The sequence below is a fragment of the Glycine soja genome, chromosome 14 (genome assembly GCF_004193775.1).
Source record: "Glycine soja cultivar W05 chromosome 14, ASM419377v2, whole genome shotgun sequence".
NCBI lineage: Eukaryota > Viridiplantae > Streptophyta > Magnoliopsida > Fabales > Fabaceae > Glycine > Glycine soja.
The window spans coordinates 12,892,645-12,911,141 of record NC_041015.1 but is presented as its reverse complement, the minus strand read 5'-3'; the positions used below and the strand labels follow the sequence as shown (position 1 = coordinate 12,911,141).

The following is an 18,497-nucleotide window of genomic DNA, read 5'->3' as shown; positions in this document are numbered from 1 at the left end:
TAAAAATAACATGTCTAGTTGTACAAGTTAGAGCATGTTCCATGCTCCCCCACTCATGACGCCATAAGGTATTGGGAATCCTCGATCCCTTTTAAATCTGGCCAAGCTGTTGACTCCCCCAATTAACTAATCTACTAAAAAAAACATTTTTTAATATTATATCAAAGAACTATTGACTAAGTGGTGAAAAACTTACTTTTGTTTTGGCTAAAATTTGCTAATTTTGGCCGATGCATGTACCTGATGCTGTTGGCCAAGTCTGTACAAACTTCCAGTAGTCTAATCCTATAGTGGAATAGGGTGCATAAAAGAAGAAAAAGCGTGTGAAGGAAACAATGACAAATTAGATAACTTACAATGTTTCTAAACATATTTTTAAGGCTATCTTGACATCCAATGTACATTTAGTCTTCGGAATGAGCATGGAATCTATCTATAATATTATAATTAAGGATGTGCTAAAAGATTTAAAAAAAAAACACTATTTTATATATGTTAATCCTTACTAAAAAAAACCCCCACATTCAATCAATTATAACTACCTACTTAATTATGATTATTTGAAAATATAAATATGACCTCTCTTATTTATTTTATAGACTCACCATTTTGAGATTCAAATCTTGCTAATATATTAGATTTTTTTATCTTATTATTATAATATATTTGTTTCAAAATGTACTTAGATTTTATCATTATTATTATTTCAAAACTTGCTGATGTTCAGTGTTTTATTATGCTAAGTGTTTTCTTAAGAGTTTTTAAATCAATTCCAAGCATATATATAATTGTTTTATGAGTTATAAAGAATAAACAAAGTTTGTATCCTATTAATGTTATGAAATTCATCATTCATGAAGAATTTTGGTGTAGTAATTATAAGGATTCATGGTGTTGAATGTCTTACTAAGCTTGTAGAATTGCTAGATGAGTTCTTAAGTGTAAAGAAATATGAATAATGAATTTATAACATGTCAAATTCATGGTAGTGAAGTTATGAATGTTTGTATGCTTGAAGTGTATTATGTATAAATGACATTGCATATGAGTAGACATGTAAGTTTAGAGTATTAGGTGGACTCTCAATTTAGAGTTGAAGTTTTTCATAGTGGCAAACAAAAATTGGTCTATAGAATATATGAGTTGACAAATTCCTATAGATGTAAGGATGCAAACCTTTTAAAAGAAAGTCAATACCCACACGTGTCTATGTTCGATAAAATCATACTTTCTCCATAAGGTCAGCTCAAAAGCCTCCCTAAATGGTCAAGTATTAGAATCATGGTAGGGAATAGGGCTTATGGGGTTCACCCAAAAATCGTAGAAATCTCCATGGAGTCAAGTCAACATAACATTACATGATATAATGGCATTTGAGATTGAAGCATTAATTGAAATTGTTTTTTATTGTATGATGTTATTTGATTTATGAATGCTGATTTATTCAAATTCTCTTTTAAGCTAATTCAATATTCCTTTTTCATATTTATAAAATTATGTTCATTTATACATAAGTTTATCCTTGCGCTGTGTTTGTGTTGTATGACCGTAATGATCGTGTGGTTGGCATAGGAGTAAATAGTGATGATGTTGCAGGTTCTTAGACCGCTCATGACTGAAGTGGATGCAGATGTTAAAGATGGGATGATATTCCCCTTTTTGCAGTGAATGTCCTCTAAAAGATTATCATTTTGGTATTGTATGCACTTATATATATATATATATATATATATATATATATATATATATATATATATATATATATATATATATATGTTTCGTAAATCCACTAGGCTTAATACCTTTAAGGAAAAAAAATAACTTGATATTTTCATGTGATTATAATAGTTATAAAGATGTGTTAGTGTAATAAACTTGTAAAGAAGGTGGATCTTTACTCTAAATACACTTTTTTAATTAAATCAAATAACTTGTTTTAAATAAAACTAAAAAATGAAATATTTTAGCTAACAATTTTTAATTTAAAATGATCTTTCAACCTAAGAATGAAAATTTACCTCCAGTCTTTATTTTTTCTTTAAAATTTTTTATTTTTAATTTAAAAATATCTTTTAAGTAGAAAAATAACTGAACCTAATAAGAAATTATTACATCTCACTTCAATTTTTTTGTTCCTTTCCAATGATTAAGTTTGTTTGATTTTTCATTTACAAGTCTCAAATAAACGTTCAACATAATTTTTTCACTCATGTAGCATTAATGTTCTATAAGAAAATTAAACACTCTAACATATTTATACTTTTAAATTAGTAGGAGCAGATGGAAATAGAATCAATCAATTTAGTTATGTTTAGATGTAAATTGACATAATTTGAAGGTACTTTTACCTTTAAAGTAATCATTTTTTCCTTCTTTATTTTATGTCTTGAAATTCAGGAATGTACATTCATATTACGAAGAACATGTTCTCCACTTTTTATATGTGAGAGTCTTAAACTGTTTTTGTGTTCGAAAAAGGAGTCAGTAAGGACTAAATTAAACAAAGATAAGTATATATTTAAGTTCTATAGGTGAAAATTGACATGAAATGAAGATGCAACTTATCCTGCTTGTTCACACCAGATTAAAATCTCATGTTACACTCTATAGTTAATCATAACTCTCAAAGCATATAAAAAATTACATGAATAAATGAAAGAAATAAGCATTCACCAATCTACATAATAGTGACATACAACATGTGTGGTATAAGGGCCACCACCATGTCATCTAGAATTTGTACCGTCACCATTATTGTTTTGGCTAAATTTCTTCGTATTAACCAAGTGCTTTTTTGGTCCATTCTTAGGGTTTTGCATGACAGTTTCCGATCAAATTCTAAGAATGAAGTGTTTTGACCTTTTGCTCTCGAATTCAACCCTAAATACATGATAAAAATGGCTTTAGTGTAATTCACTCAATGTTTACTTTTTTAAATGGTAATGATGTGTTGTTGCTCTAGCCTATTTTCTGAATTCTCCTGGATGCCTTAGTCCTATGCTTTTTTCCTTGAATATGATCATTCAAACCATTCTCCAGGTTGTAGTAATTTGACACTACTTGCAACTCCACTCTTGCTTGGCTTTCTTTTGCAAAGTCTCAATTCCATCACCTGTAGGTATCACTTCTTTGTTGCACTTTCCATCCAAATGATAAACATTTGGTCTAGCTTGCAATTGGACGAACAAAATCATTTGTGTTCATCCACCAATTAATAGCTTCAACACGAAAAAATATTCAAGGGATATTCTCAAACATGGTGACAATTTTTTTAATCAAACTATAAAAGAGAAAAACCTTTTTCACAATCCAAACAACATTAAAGATGAAACAGGAAAATAAAATTAAAGTTAAAGAGAAAGAAAAAGACACAAAGGAAGGATAAATTAAACACAAGACTATACACTAACAAATTGGATTACATTATCCTTCTCAATATATGTAGAAGCATGTCTGTTCTAACATAGGAAATGAGAGGGTAAATAGATTCGAGACCCACTAAACCTGGTAAAATTATTATTAAATGAGTTCCATTTCGATCTTTGCATCGAGATTTTGAATGTTCTCTCCCATACAATTTCCTTCCTCACTTTCTCTTCAAGCTCGTGTCTTCGTGGCAATGCCATCTCACTGGTGATTATTTCTCTCCTGATCACTTCTTTCCCTAAGTCTCGTTGGATTACTTCTCTCCTGATCACTTCTTTCGAGCATTACCTTGAAATGGACTTCTAGAGACGTAAGTAGTAGCAGAAAGAGAGTGTGACAATGACAATATTTTCTTTCCGTTTTGGCCATCACAATAGTTGGACTCCATGACAAAGTTTGTTGGAGTGTGAAACAAAGAAATACGTTGAGAATGAAAAATAAGTTCCTACAAAATTAGAGATAGTGTGAGTGTTTGTATGAAGTGTTGGAGTTTGAAAGACTGATTAAATAGGCATTTTTATGTAGTTTTGATTGAAAATTTCTCTCACTATTTTGGTGAAGTTTGACTGCAATACATTTAATATGAATAAGTATTTAATATTGTCAAAGTTTGAAATATTTATTATTTCAATTTTTTGCATTAAATATTATTTGACTATGCATATTTTATATTATTAATAAATTAACAAGGGGATGACTCTTCTATAAGAAAACAAGTGAATGACTCATAACTACAAATATTATCATAATTAATATAACTAGCTAGTATTTTCATTCATTAGTTGTATTGAATAATTAGTCAACCTATTTTAGAAATTGAGACATTTGAAATTAATCAACCTATTTTATTATTAGCAATGTGAATTGATTAACAATTTTTAATGTGATCAATTAAAGGTATTCTATTTTGAAAAATATTTAATGAATAATATTGAAAATAAAATTTGACAAATATTTGACAAATAAAAAGAAGTTAAAATCTTGAGTATTCAATGAGATCGTTATTTTAATGCATTCTTCTTTTGTTTCATAACAATAATAGCGTTAATAGTTTTTATATTTGGCAAACTTTTTTTGTTTAAAAAAATTTATTGAAATATAATAAGTATGTATTAATAAAATATTAAACATAATGTTTTTTATGAAAAAAATAATTTTATTCTTTGACTATTACTTTTAAAATGTGAATAAACCAACTCATTAATAAAGTTTACAGATTTATATAAATTGAATAAATAAGTAAAATTCCAAAGTCAGGCTTTATTAATCATTAGATTGAATTAAAATAATTTTAAATATAATTTGATTAAATTGAATTTTGGATATATTATTTATTTTTTACTCTTCATTATTTAAATTTAAAACAAATTTATCACTCAAAAAATATTTTTAATATCTTTTTACTTACTGTTTATTTTCTATTTAAATATAAATGTGAGAAAATTATTTTACTTTTATTTTATTTTTTAATGTTTATATATTTAATTTTTCCTTTTACGGTTCTATGCAATTTTCTTTTTCCTTTTTTCCATTGACTAATTTCAAATGTCTCATTTAAGAATTGTTGATATGTGATAACAAAACACAAAAAATGAAGCATTTAGAAATATTAAATTGCAATATATAATATTTAAAATATTACAAATTGTAATATTACATAATACATTAGTAGAATATATTTCAAATATAAATGTAAAAAAATATCACAAATCATTTATTTAGACTGTGATATAGTATTATTTTTAATTATGGATGCTTATTTTTTAAAAAAATTTAAAAACTTATTTACATAGAGCCTTAGGGATTACAAAGTTAAATAAAAAATAATAATAGTTTGAAATGATTATCTAAAAAAAAATACTTGTGTGAAACCAAATAATATTTGACATGAGTTACTAAAGAAAAATTAAAGAATTAATAATAAGATATTTTATTAGAAATACATAATTGACCAAAGTGATGCACTATTAGTAAGGCTAAAAAACCGCAAACTCCAAGTTCAGACATAGCATTGATACCCAGATTAATTTAGTTTCTTTTGTGAATTCAAGATATTTATCGATATAAATTGAATGTGATTTTAGATTAATTTTTATATCATATGGATGATAATAAATTAATAATCCTCTAAAATCATAAAGGAATTGTTAAAAAATTTATATATTTTTATCAACTATTTTTTACTTAGATTTTCTAATTTAATTTTTGCATTCAATAAAAATATCTAGGTGATACACATATTACTTAGTTTTATTAAATTTCAAAGTGAAATAAAAATAGAGATTTGCAAAGTTTAAAAGAAAAATATTGTGTGACAAAACTATCATTAATTTTTTTTTCCATCAATTCAATCAATTTCCTGCCTTTTCAAAATACAAAAAATCAAATATTTTTTGTGTATACTTTAATTTTTACAATTAATATATATTTTTATTAATGAAATGATATTTTAATACTTTTCTTAATAAATACCCATGTAATACATGAGATTTTGATTATGTAATTTTAATTTTTAAAGGTATAGAAATAAATTTAAATAAATAAATGATACAGTATGACATAAATCATCCCAAATATAATTGTATATAAATAAAATTAACGTGTAAATTTTTAAAATATAAAAATTCTAATATGATTATTTTAGTATATAAATTTAATTCTTTACATTTTATAAATACACCCATGCAATATACACAATCTTTTCTAATTTAATTTAAAAAAAGAATAAACAAACACTAAAAAGAAGATGATGATGCAAGAAATAAATTATCATCAAATTATTTTTTTAAAATTTCAAAAATAATTTTTGTAATATTTTATATTTAGATTTAAATTTACTTTATTATCACCAAAATAATTATTGTAAATAATAGGGTGATAGTGGTGCATGATGATTAAATTCTAAGAAAATTATAATCCTCTATTTTCATCAACATAAGGTCTCTAATCAATTAATCTAATTTAAATTTTATAAATAAGACTATGTGGATTACTTCTTGGATTTCTTTGGTGCTCTGCTATAGAATTTTTTCGTTTAGACATCATATGTAGCCAAAGGAAGCAAATACTGGACAAACATAAATTATAATACTCACTGGGCTGGCTATTATGCTATAACACTGGGTGCGCAACTGATACTTTTTCTCGAGGACCCTAGACATTTTACAAAGAGCAAGGGACATTGGTCAAATTCTTCATTTCCAATTTCACCAAAAATATTGTTAATGCATTTGATCCTCAAGAGCAACAACCAAGAAAACACAAATACACTACATTCACAAGAAAATAGTTTCTCAATACATTTATGAAACTCACTTGGGCCAACCTCTCCTCCCTCCGAGCAATTTTCCTTTTCTCTGCTAGCCTTGTTCTTAGTACTTTTAGCCTCAAATTGATCGGGTAAGGTCTTCTCCCTTGCCTTCTCAGCTTTGGCCTTGTGTATGCTCTCCACTAAAACCCTCTTGTTCTTGAAAATGTTACCCTTAATGATGTAGGACTGTGTTGTAACCACATGCTGAAAAGAATTCAAGTGTTGAAAGAGTTCAAGTAAAAACCAATTGTATTTTTTTTCAAATTAAAATCAGTTTCCATCTCTTCTTTGTCTTTTTGGGTTCACTCTCACCCTCACCACTCTCAATTGCGGCGTTGCTCACTCCCTTCCTTCTAGTTTCTTCTCTTCTCCCTTCTCACACAACACACAAAAACGATGCCGTATTGGGAAGCGATTCAACCACGCAGCCCTAACAGTACCCACGACGTGTAGAGCGAATAGCCTCCTCTTTGCTCCTCGTGATCTTCCTCAGTGCGATTACTCTTCAATTTCTTCAATATTCCTTCTTCCTCCTCCAATGAAGGTGTGTTAGAGTTTTTGATTTCGATCTCCCAGGAGGAGGAAGAGAAGCACAATGGACGAATCGTTAACGGCAACAACATTGTTGGACTCAGAGAGAAACATGTGGTGGTGGTGCAGCCATGTTGTAGGTTAAGTAGTTGATGGCAATTGTCTCGGACCTGGAGAACTTGATGCGCTGCTTCTGCGTTTGAGATAGCCACCATATGGAGGAACCCCATGCGGTGGTGCAAAACGCCACTGCATTGCTTCGCTAAGCCTCTGTGTGTGAGCTGCTCCATGATGTTCATGTTGCCTATTAGGGGTAGGCCTTTTGACCTTGGTGGATATGACACCATTTTTCTACAGATTCGGGATGCTATGCAAAGCAACAATAGTGTCAATAGGATTGTGAACAAGAGGGTTTCGCGGAACGGTTCCAGTGCGATTTTCAGTTTCAGGAGTAAATTCATGGTGGGTTTTTTATTTTTTATTTTTTGGTTCTCTAGCTGGCATTCGAATTGGTGATATATGGTATCTTTATGTGTTCCAGCCAGTCGTTCATTATGTTATGGTGTTTACTAAAATGTTTGATAAAGGAATAGGTATTGAACATAATCTGTGATATAACCTGTTTTGTTTTAAGCAGACAAGACTACCACTGTTCTTTGTGGTTCCAAGAGGCATGGAGAAGCTGGTAGACTACATTAAAACGAGATACCATAATAAGCCCATGTATATTATAGAAAATTGTGTGTGAACATTGATTACATAATTACAAAACAATTTATGTTTTCCATTTCTGCTACTCACAAATAATTTTAAAAATGTCATTGTCATGTAATTTTTAATTTTATTTCTCATTTTCAAATGTTTGTATAGGAAAGAGAGCAACTTTGAAAATAGAAACAAAGAAAAGGGAGTAGTATTTTTATGATTTTTAGTGAAAATATGAAATGAAAACAAGAAAAGAGTTTCCAAAATCTCATTTTCTCCCATATGTCTTAACACGGTGTTGCTTGATCACTTAATAGTGATCATTTTATCTTGAAATAGGAGACCAAGAATAATGACTATGGAAGGTCTCTTTTTGTTATGTATGTTTGGCTTTGGCTATTGAGAAATGAGTTAATTAACAAATTTTAGATTGCTACATAAAATTTGTTTCAGGATATTCTCCACCAGTGAAGCCAGATGTGACAGTACATGATTTACTACAAGATTTCAAACAAATAGATTACCATAAATCCTACTTTGCAGCTTTGTTTAGATCCTACAAGGTTTTTTTTTCAATAATCACTTTGTTTGTTGACAAAGGGTAATTTTATTATGCGCAGGAAAGGTGCAGATGCAAGAGGATACATGATATGGTCATTGTTGGACAACTTTGAATGCAATATGAAAGGAGAACTGTCTTAAGCACAACTAAAAGTACTTTAAATTTTATTACTCTACTAGCATGTTTCTCCTTAGAAATTTTAGTCCCAATTGTGTGATTAGGGTTGGACCTATGTAGGATTGAGGGAGTTAATGCAAATTAGTTTCTTTTCGATTAGTTTGAGGTTCAATTTAGGGTGAGAATGACTAGGCTTAAAGACATTGTTTACTTGTGAATTGTGATGCAGCTTTTCTGATCTTCAAAAGCCAGCCACAAGGAGAGCTTGATGGAAAAGCATGCGCGGCTATTGGACAGAGTAGTCTCATGGCTCTCTATAATACAATGTTCAGCCAGGTTGGCACAAAACTAATTAAGTTGCATATTCATTATCATCACAACTTTCAAGGGATTCTAGCTTCAAAAAACAACTTGCAGACACGGTGAACTCATTGTTAGATTTAAGGGTTATCCCCATTTTCAATGAAAATAATGTTGTTAGTGTAATAATTTGGTCTGTAAATGCACCACTTTTGGTGTTAACTAAGTTTCAAACCCATGACATACAAGATATTTGAATATGCACAAGCCACTAGATCATTGAAAGTTTTTTGATATATGTATTTGTTTTTTACATCTTATATCCTTATTCTGTTCATCTTTACAATTTATAGAATTTTGATTTACTTTATGCATGAATATATTTTGAAAATTTTTATTCTATGCATATATATATGAAATCAAATGTATAATATTATGTTTCAATTATGAAATTATATATGAGAATTTTATTCATCATTGTATTATATCTTGATCTTGCAATACATAATATGGTTTATTCTCATTTGATTAAGTTTTATGTTTAAGTGATCTTTATAATTTTGATTAATTATGGATTAGCCACAGCATCTATAATTTGATTAAAATTATATATTAAGTTGTTTAAAGATCATATAAGAAATTAGACATAATATTTTGATTAACTGTACTTTATATAATGAATTTTATCCTACATGAATTTTTATTATATTTGTATAATTAATTGAGATAAAATGACATTATTTTTCATGGTTTACCCACATGGATCATGAGGTATGTATAATTTGTCAATTTTATCATAAAGTAAATATTTGTGATAAAAAATTAAATTATTTTCATGTTATACCCGTAAAACATGAATTTGAGTATGTAATTTAATTATTCTATCATAAGGTTTAATTGTTTCTTATTAAATTAAAAATTTAGCCCACATGCAATTTTTATGTCACAAGATTCAATTTTCTGCTATGTCTACATTGGTAAAAGATACAATAAGATTAATATGCCTCAAAATTTGACATAAGTCTTTGGATTTTGCAACTTCTCAAACTGTTAGTTTTTCTGATATTCAATGTGATGTTCCCGAACTCAAAGGAGATAACTATAAGATATGGAAGAAGAGAATTCGTCTGCGATTGGGGTGGATGAACATAGACTATGCTATAAGGAATAACGAACCACCTGCAATCATTAATGAAAGTAGTTCACTGATGTTTCGCTATATGAGTGGTGGGAGTTATCCAACCGGTTCAACATGATGTTCATTAAGACCAATATCTTGGCTGGAATACGTGGTTCTGTCGACCAACATGAAAAGGTTCGAGACTTGCTTAAGGCCATTGATGACTAGCTCATCACTTCAGATAATTCTTTAACAAGCACCCTAATCATGAAGTTCTCCTCTCTTCAGCTCACCGGTGTGAAAGGTGTGCGTGAGTACATAATGCAAATGCGAGATATTTCAACTAAACTTAAGAAACTGGAGGTTGATATGTCTGAGTCCTTCCTGGTGCACTTCATTTTGAACACCCTTCCGCGGGAATATGGGTCGTTTAAGATTTCCTACAACACACATAAGGACACATGGTCTATCAATGAATTAATGACCATGTGTGTTCAGGAAGAAGAAAGGCTTGTAATGGAGATGAGTGAGAGTGCATTGTTGACAACTGCTTATGGGAAGAACAAAGCAGCTAAGTCTCAAGCTAATCAGAAAGGGAATGGTAAAATACCACCTCAAGCTGATATTAAGAAGGTGACAAAGTGTTTCTTTTGCAAGAAGAAGGGATACATGAAGAAGAATTGCCCCAAATTCCAGAAATGGCTTATGAAGAAAGGTAAATCAATCTCAATAGTATGATATGAATCTATTATGGTTTGTATTAATATTAACACCTGGTAGATTGATTCTGGATCTACTATCCATATTACAAATTCTTTATATGGTATGCAAAACCTAAGGAAACTAGTGGGAAGTGAGCAAAACATTTTATCAAGCAATAAGCTAGGCTCACTTGTGGAGGCTATTGGAACTTGTATTTTAACTTTAAGTAGTGGCTTTATTTTGAAATTAGAAAGGACCTTTTATGTACCAAGTTTTTCTCGAAACTTGATTTTTGTTTCTAGAATCGTACCTTTTGGATATTCCTTTAATTTTAAAGACACATCATTTGAATTATTTTATAATTCTGAATGTGTTGGGAATTGTATATTGTCTTATGGTCTTTATCTTCTTGGTTTACAAAATTATGTCACTTATAGTTCAATGCATGTTCAAACTGGTATTAAAAGGTGTAATATTAATGAGAATTCCTCTATGTTATGGCACCGAAGATTAGGACATATCTCCATTGAGAGGATTAAAAGGTTAGTGAAAGATGGGATACTCAATACTCTAGATTTTACTGACTTTAAGACTTGTGTGGACTGTATTAAGGGTAAGCAGACCAACATGTCTAAGAAAGGTGCTAACAGGAGTTCAAGCATATTAGAAATAATTCATACTGATATTTGTTGTCCAGATATGGATGCACGTGGTCAGAAAATATTTTATCACCTTTATAGATGATTATTCACGATATATGAATGTTTATTTGGTTTATAACAAAAATGAAGCATTGGATGCCTTCAAAGTCTTTAAGGCATAAGTTGAGAACTAATGTGGCAAGCAAATAAAAATAGTGAGATTAGATAGAGCTGGAGAATATTATGGTAGATATACTAAGAATGGACAAGCACATGGTCCTTTTGCAAAGTTTCTTCAAGAACATGAGATTGTTGCCCAATTCACTATGCCTGGTTCTCCAAATTAGAATGGTATGGCAGAAAGAAGGAACCAACATTATTGGACATGGTACGGAGTATGCTTAGCAACTCCAATCTTCCTAAATCTTTGTGGGCTGAAGCACTAAAGACGGTGGTGTATATATTAAACTGTGTTCCAAGTAAGGCTGTCCCAAAGACACATTTTGAGTTGTTTAAAGGTCAGAAACTGAGTTTGAAACAATATGCGCGTTTGGGGTTTTTCTTTTAAGGTGAGAATATATTACCTACAAGAGAAGAAAGTTGACCCAAGGACTATTAGTGGGTATTTCATTGGATATGTTGAAAGGTCTAAAGGTTATAGGTTTTACCATCCGTATCATATTACTAGGATTATGGAATCAAGAAATGCCAAGTTTCTTGAAAATGACTTGTTCAGTGGGAGTAATCAATTGAGGAACTTAGGTTCTGAAATTGATTATATAGAGTCTCAACCTTCCACATTAAGTGAAAGATTTATTGTAATTCATACCCCTCAAGTTCAAAGGGATGATGAACAACACATGATTGGCATTCCACAACCTGTTGCTGATAATCCAGTAGATCAAGTTGATCATCAAATTCCTGAAAATGATGAATAACCAGTTGAACAACATGATCCCCAAGAAAATGTTGATCCAACATTAAGGTCTACTAGAGTAAGAAAATCAACTATTCATAGTGATTATATTGTATATTTGCAAGAATCTGACTATAATATTAGAGCTAAAAATGATCCCGAAACTTTTGATCAAGCTATGAGTTGTAAAGTGTCAAATTTATGGTATGATGCCATGAAGGATGAGATGAATTCCATGCAAAGTAACAAAGTTTGGAACCTTGTAGAGTTGCCTAATGGGGCAAAGGCCATTGGTTGTAAATGGGTCTTTAAGGCCAAAAGGGATTCATTAGGCAACATTGAGAGATACAAGGCAAGACTCGTTGCTAAGGGATTTACTCAAAAAGAAGGAATCAACAACACATAGAATTTTTCTCCTGTATCTAAGAAAGATTCTCTCTATATTATCTTGGCATTAGTTGCTCATTTCAACCTTGAGTTGCAACAAATAGATGTGAAAACAACATTTCTTAATGGTGATTTAGAGGAGGAGGTTTATATGAAACAACCTGAAGGTTTCTCCTCTAGTAGTGGTGAGCATTTGGTTTGCAAGCTTAATAAATCTATATATGGTTTGAAACAAGCCTTCAGATAGTGGTACCCTAAGTTTCATGGGATAATTTCTTCATTTGGTTTTGACGAAAACCCCATGGATCAATGCATATACCACAAGGTCAATGAGAATAAAATATGTTTTTTTGTTTTATATGTAGATGATATTTTACTTGCAGCCAATGATCAGGGTTTGCTACATGAGGTGAAACAACTTATCTCTAAGAATTTTGACATGAAGGATATGGGTGATCCATCTTATGTCATCGGCATTAAGATTCATAGAGATAGAGTTCAAGGTATTTTAGGTCTATCACAGGAAACCTATATTAACAAAATTTTATAGAGATTTCAGATAAAAGATTGTTCATCAAGTGTTGCTCCCATTATGAAGGGTGATAGATTTAATTTGAACCAATGCCCAAAGAATGACTTTGAGAGGGAACAGATGAAAAACATTCCATATGCTTCAGTTGTTGGAAGCCTCATGTATGCTCAAGTGTGCACAAGGCCTGACATTGCTTTTGCAGTTGGAATGTTAGGAAGATATCAGAGTAATCCAGGTATTGACCACTGGAGAGCTGCTAAGAAAGTGATGAGGTACCTTCAAGGGACCAAAGATTACATGCTTATGTATAGACAAACAGAAAATCTAGATGTGATTGATTATTCAGACTCAGACTTTGCTGGCTGTGTTGACTTTCACAAATCAACATCTGGGTACATTTTCATGATGGCTGGTGGATCGAGCTATTTCGTGGAGGAGTGTTAAGCAGACTTTGACTGCTACTTCTATCATGGAAGTTGAGTTTGTCTCTTATTTTGGGGCTACATCACATGGTGTATGGCTTAAGAGTTTCATTTCTGGGTTGAAGATAGTTGATACTATTTCAAGGCCTATGAGAATTTTCTTTGATAACTCAGCTGTTGTCTTTATGGCTAAGAATAACAAAAGTAGAATTCGAAGTAAGCTCATCGATATTAAGTACTTAGCCATTAGAAAAAAAGTAAAAGACAAGAAAGTGATCATTGAAATTATAAGCATTGAGTTGATGATCGTTGATCCTTTAACTAAGGGCATGCCACCATTTAAATTCAAGGATCATGTAGAAAGAATGAGACTTGTTTCCACTTTATGATTGTATACATATAGGTTAAAATTGAAACTTTTATATTATGATATTTTCTCATATTCAGGTGCACATTGATTTATTTGAGAAAAAATATGTTTTGGACCAAGAATAAACATTGTGTTTATTCATTAATTTTTACTACCACTTCGAGTATACTGCTTAGGAAATTGAGCATATTGGAATACATGGATGATATTACTCGTTATAAGAGGAACTATCACTATAATTCATGTATTCATTTCTTAAGAAGATTGAGCATTGACTTATTTTAATCATTAAGTCAAAACATTTGGACCAAGTGGGAGAATGCAATAATTTGGTCTGTACGTTTTGGAAAATGAAAAACTCCATTAGTTTTGGAATTGAGAAGCCAAATTGAATGGCTACTAATGGGTGGTAATGACCAATAATGAATGATAATGGCTACTAAATGCATTCTTGATGGTAGAATGCCTATATATAACACATGCATTTGGTCCCTGAGCTCACCTCTTCCAATTTCCTCTGACACACCATTTATAGACAGAGAGTGAGAGTTTGAAAAATCCAAAACAAGACAGCTCTTTCATGGCAATGACTAGAGGTATAATTTGATTCTTATTTTTCCGCATTTTGTTAATGACATGTGTTTCGTCTTGTAGTTTATAACATCACAGGTTAAAATTTTTAGTATAACAGTTAATTCTAGGAAAGCACCATATCAGGTATGCTGGTTTTTCTTCAACTATTTCATTTGAATTATCTCTATTTATTTATTTCAAAATTGTTTAATTTTGCTTTCGATGACCATCTTTCCTATGTTTGTTGAGATGATATGATCAAAATGTTTTAGTCTAAACTCTTTTATGTTACACCAACAATATGTTAATTTGGTTAACATAAACAAAACAAGTCATGCTCCACTAGGTGGGTTTGGCTACATGGTTGGTGACTTTGTAATATCTAATATGTAGTTATCATAAATTGTAAGTGTTGCGTGCAGGATTCTTCCCGTATTTTCTGGGATAGTAGAATTATTGTGGGCTGGAAAATAAGTAGAAATGGTTGGTGCTTGTGAAACAAAATATTTTTTTAAAATAATGTAAAAATAACCTTTACAACATTGGTTCTAGTAGAAATCGATGTTGTAAAACACTTTTCTTGATGAGCACCATAAAAATAATATGTAGACAAGAGAGTCCAAATAACTTCCAATTATAAAAACTTGGTTATTTCTTGAGCACCATGAGTAATCAATTAATTTAAATTTCAAACGAGTATGTGTGTTAGGTTTTCTAATTTTTTCTTCATAGCTTGATTATGTTTCTTTTTTAAGTTACCATTCTTTATGGATTTTTCTCATTGTCATGTCTATCTCTTTGTTTTATTGTAACTTAACTATTTTGATAACAGAGTAGGGTCAGTTTGTTCATTGTTGGAGATATTATTGCTTTCTTTAATTTGGGTACCGTATACTACAGTAGCGTCACTGTTTTCGTTTGACGAATTCCACTCAAGAAAAAAAAATCTATTTAGGATATTTTAGAGATCATGAATCTGTCTCCGGACTGCAACATCAGTGGTCATACAACAAATAATGCACCAACTGAAGCTTACACCATAAAAAAATACATGTGTTCTTGCAAACCATTTAGTGCCCAATGAGTAAGTGGGTTTGACATTTCTTAAGAGTGGAGGTGGTGAAAGTATATATATGCCAAAAATATCGGGTTTCAAAATATAAATAAGTTGTTGATTCGAGTAAGATTTGGATCTCTTAATATGTTTTTATATTTGAGCTGATTTGGTGAAGATTAATTATTAATAAACACGGTAAACATTTCATGTTAGCAATATGATTATAGAATTATATAAAATGTTTTTTCAGTGAAAATTATTATTTTAATCTTGAAAATTATTAATTTAATTCTCATGACTAAAGTTTTCAGTTGCCATGATGACTAAAATGAAAAGTAATACCAATAAAATATAATTTTATATGTAAATTTTGTCAATTATTTGTCACGAGCAGCACCTTTTTCACACACTGGAGGAGACAATTTCTGGTACATACGCACTTAAATTCTCGAATGTAATAGCCAAACGACTTGAACAAGATTGACACTATCGAAGCAAACCTCGTGGGGTGCAGACCTTTTTCATTCTAGACGGTTGACCTTTATAATATTGGTTACCTTGTCCAATTTTGTTTCCTTGTGCTTGATTTATTCCCCATATTAAATATACTTAGGTGCAAGATTCAATTCAAACTTAAACAAATCCACTCCTCATAAGAGTTTGAACGCAACATTTCAACGCCACCGAAAATATAAATACCCACCATATATATACAATATCATGTCGATGAAGCCCACAAGTTGAAATATAAATACACATTCAATTAAGCACTTCTTATGATAAACATGCCCCTCAAAAGACTCATCATCACTTCCCTTTGGGTTCTATTCATGAGTACCCATTCTCTTGCTAGTGTTGAGTCTTCCGATTCGAAATATGCACAAAACATTAGAAGTGTTAGAGCTGCGTATTGGCCTGCGAGTGATGACCTTTCACCTTCTTCCATTGACACAAAATACTTCACTCACATCTATTATGACTTTATCCAACAAGACCCTCAACTTTTTCACCTTAGTGTCACGGAATTTGATGAAAAATGGATACCAAAATTCATCAATGGGCTTCGCTACTGTTACCCGCCGGTGAAAACTCTCTTGTCAATTAGAGGAGGTAGCAGCAACTCTACCGCGTTCTCCTTCATGGCTAGCAACAAACACACCCGAAAAGTGTTCATAAACTCCAAGCCATTTGCAACTTTTTGGATTGGGCAAGTCCAATGTGCTTTGATTACCATGGGACCTGGGACAATTTTATGGGCAAATGCTGCATTGTATGATCTAAAGTCCAACATAAGTACCTAGTATGGGATCAGGTCTTGGATCGAATCGGGAGTGCCCACCCAAAAGTTGGTTATGGGTTTACCGTTATACGGTCGGGCATGGGCACTTTGAGACCCAAATGTTCATGGGGTTGAGGCAAAAGCGGTTGGGGAAGCCACTGATATGAATGGTACTATGGACTATGATGAAATCTTGGTGTTTAACAAAGAGAACATAGCTACTGTTGTGTATGATGATGTAGCTGTGGCTTTCTACTCTTATGCGGGTACAACTTGGATCGGGTTTGATGATGGACCATCCATAAAGAAGAAGGTTTAGTTTGCAAGGTTTACGGGCTTGAAGGGCTATTTCTTTTGGGCTGTTGGGAAAGATAAGGATTGGACTATCTCAAGACAAGGTAAACCACTCATACTTGTTTACTTGTTCAGTTTTTTGTTACTGGTTAGTCAATTAATCAAATTAATTCCTTAAAAAAATAGTGTATACTTTTTTTTAAATAAAATATCTTTCTAGTTTTTGCAACTATAATTTTTTATTTTAGTTTTAATTGTTTGTGTGTGTTGATTTTGGTGTTATGAAATTAAAAAAATAAGAAAAATAGTTTCACAACTTAATAATCAATAATGATTTAATGTAGATTAATTAGTTATGTTACATTACATATATTTTCCTCAAAATGATTATTAACATATGATATGGTCAAATGTATGACATGTTGTTGTTATGTGGTGATAGAGATGTATATTTTTTAAAAACTATAACTTTTACGGAAATTGTTCTTACCAAAATCCGGAATCATAACACGTTAGGGTGGACGTGATTGAGTGAGGTCCCAAACTTCACACGTTGGTTAGGAGAGGTGCCTTTGACAGGAGGGGGGACCTGCGAAACAAAGGACTCCGACGCTCAAGTAAGAATATGAGTGAGGAAAGTAAAACAAGTATATACTTAAGTAAAGCTCGTATGAGCGAGAAAGAGAGAGGCACAAGCTTGTTGCTCATATATTGAGTGTGTGATTAATTGTTTGTGTAGAGGGGTTTGATGGAACCAACATTTATATTAGTTGAGCATGGTTGCTGGTCCTTGTTTGTAGGGGCTGTTGTAGCCTTTGTAGATAATTTCCGGCTTGTAGATAATAGCTGGGAGCTTATAGATAATGTTAAAGATAAAAATTTGCTTATAGATAAAAGGTAGAAGATAATTGTACCTTGTAGATAATGTGTAGGCTCATAGATAATTAAATACCTGTCAATAGATAAGATATTCAAATACATTTGAATATTAGTAGGCTAGAGATAACCTGTTTGTTGGGGAGTCCGGCTGCTAAGGGCCAGGCATCTGCACTCCTGTAGCAAGGCTAGCGTAGAGGATTGACACGTGTCTCTGAGTGTCATGTAGGTCCTAGACAGTACATAAGCCCCCCAAGCTCTAAGCCAGCTTGTAGGCGAAAGAGGTTGTCCAGTGTTGAAAGAGATTGTCCCGTGGTGAGAGAGTCTGTTTGATATCTGGGGTAGTATTCTTGACAAGTAGAGGGTGATGAGTTTGT

General features: G+C 31.3%; 1 pseudogene; it reads left to right on the top strand.

Annotated features, from left to right (window-relative positions):
• Positions 1-16,419: 16,419 nt before the first annotated feature.
• LOC114383830 lies at positions 16,420-18,145 on the top strand (annotated as a pseudogene).
• Positions 18,146-18,497: the final 352 nt, after the last annotated feature.